Source organism: Gavialis gangeticus, unplaced genomic scaffold (genome assembly GCF_001723915.1).
Source record: "Gavialis gangeticus isolate Ggan-Ray unplaced genomic scaffold, GavGan_comp1, whole genome shotgun sequence".
Classification (NCBI taxonomy): domain Eukaryota; kingdom Metazoa; phylum Chordata; order Crocodylia; family Gavialidae; genus Gavialis; species Gavialis gangeticus.
In genome coordinates, this window is record NW_017729026.1 from 5,374,366 (window position 1) to 5,376,770 (window position 2,405).

The 2,405-nt window shown below is 46.6% G+C and overlaps 1 protein-coding gene across 2 annotated transcripts in view; it reads left to right on the plus strand.

Moving 5' to 3' along the window:
- ARHGAP18 (Rho GTPase activating protein 18) overlaps nt 1–2,405 on the plus strand; it is a 155,993-nt gene that overhangs the window by 20,546 nt on the left and 133,042 nt on the right. The window lies entirely within an intron of this gene.

A 2,405-nucleotide genomic window follows, 5' to 3' on the forward strand; every position in this document is an offset into this window, starting at 1 on the left:
ATGCCTTCTGATCCCCCCTGACCAGTTTGTAACAGGTCACATCCCCCCTCTGGGATGTAGGGCACTTGCTTACATGAATTGTTTTTGTTATAAATACTTAAGCCATAGAGCTTTACGTGATTTCCACTGACTTCTAGGAAAATTCTGTGGATGGATCAAATGGGTTCCAACAACATGCCTAAACAGGGAAGAAATTAGAGCAATTCAGACGGTCCATTTCAGTAAAGGTATTAGAGCCTTACATGAAATTTTAAGTCTCTGCGGGCACAACTTAGTAAAAAATGCTGTTGATACAAGACGGAACAGAATTCAGTTTACTCTTGTGTATGTTTTGCAACAGGAGTAGAAATACCTGTTCTCATAACTAGATTGAGTAAATATGATTCTAATGTACATGGAGGTTAGATAATACAAGCATTATCTTATGAGAATCTGAAGCAGTTTTATTAACTTACTATTCTAAAATAAGGAAACATCATACAAATTTAAATCCATTTTTAGAAGATCCCAGTGAATGCCCAGTCTTTTTTTATGGGGGGAGATCACGGCACATTTTGCTTGTCTGACTTTGCTGGGGACCAAAACTGGTGCTCAGGGTATACTGATAATGCATTGCATCAGGGAGACTTAAGGAACTCTTTAAAATGTGCAACCAAAACATTCTCCCTCCTTCCAAAAACTTATCACCTCTTTCTTTTTCTTTTTTTAGCCAGTCTCCATTTCTTCATTTATAGGGTTCTTCCCTCTCCCTGTGAAGTCTCCATGAATTACTGTGTTTCTAAGGCAGAATTAGCTGGCCTGCATTTGGTTGGGAGTAAATCCGATGGGCATCTAATAGAATAACTTAGATCCACTGTGATTGGTTGGGGTTGTATCTAGATAAATCAATAAGTACCAAATGCTGTACAAAAGGACACCATCAGAAAGTCTTTTGCCAGTTTGGAGGTAGCCTCAATGGCTGCTTATTAGATGTTCATTTCAACCACAAGAAATTTCTTCTGGTAGAAAAGTAGCCTGAGACCTGGACTGTACTGATGTTCCTCCAGCCTGGAGAGTTTCACAGTTAAACTCTCTAGCCAGGGAACACTAGAGGGTTGCTTCCTGGGCCATCCCTACCCTTTGGGGAGTCCATCAATAAACAGCTTGCCTTCTCATCTCCCTGGGAAGGGGGCAGGCTGGCAAGTGGCATTTGGCAGCTGCTGAAAAGAAGCAGCTGCCACAGACAGCCCCAGCAGGGTTCCAGCCCCAGGTGAATGAATGCCTCTGCCCCCCAGTCCTGCCAATCAGCTGATGGGCATGAAGGGGGCATTTTGCCATGGTGGGAACCTTCCTTGTTCTCTCTTTGCACTTCTCTGGGCTGACTAAGAGGAGTGCAGGGGAGGTAGAAAGGGCACAACCACTGTGACAAGGCTCCAGGAACCTTGAGGCAGAAGCACAGCAGCTCATGCTGCTCTGGCCTGACCCAGAGTAGTGCAGGGCAAGCTGGAGGCATTTTGTTGAGGTGGCAATACTCATGAGCCTTGCTGCTGTGGCACAGCAGCCTGCCTTGCACTGCACTGCTCAGGTCAGCTGGGTGGCATGGGCAGCAAGGGGAAGCCAGCATGGCTGGGAGCTAGGCTAGGGAGCGCCTCCACATGCCTGGCCACCAGCTCCTTCCTCTGCGCCACTCTGCTGAGCACAGGGGCAGCTATTTAAAAGCTGGAGAGGCAGGAGTAAGTGTGTGGAGGCTTTTCATAGTCCAGCTCCTGGCTGCTTCTTGCTGCCCCAGGTGAGTGGCAGGGTGGCAATTTCAAAGCTGGCAGGTGGAAGTGAGGTCCCCAAGCCCTGATCCCAGCAAAACTCCCTGCATCTTTCTGAAGCCAGGGACTTCCTGGTTTGGGAAAGAGACGGGGAGCTGTGGCTGCTTCTCCCCTCGCCTCTTGGTTTATGGTGGGGAAGCAGGTGCCTGCCATGGTTTGTCAAGCCTGGGGTGACCCTGGTCTCAAATAGGCACAGGAGCCTTTCCCTGGATTCACTTCTCCTGGTCCTTGGGAGGAGTTAAGCTGGGAGAAAGTGTATAGATATTTAGTCACCCAAGAATCTCTCCTAGGAATGGTTTTGTTTTTTTTTAACCCTGGTTGCTGCTGGGTTATTTTTCTCTGGAGTGGCTATTTTTGCTTTGTGAAAAAAAGCTTGCACATCTGTAAACTTCTGGTTTTCACGGGGAGATTGGTGATTCTCTTGGTGGAAACTGAATGTCTGGACCTGGCCATAGTATGCTAAGTGGCAACTGACTGCATGCAAGAATAGATAGAGAACTGTAGTAAAGGTCAGTCAGAGAGAAGACAGGGCTGAGTGCAAAAGGTGATTTTGTTAATTTTTATATTCTAAAATATATTGGACACACACACACACACACACACACA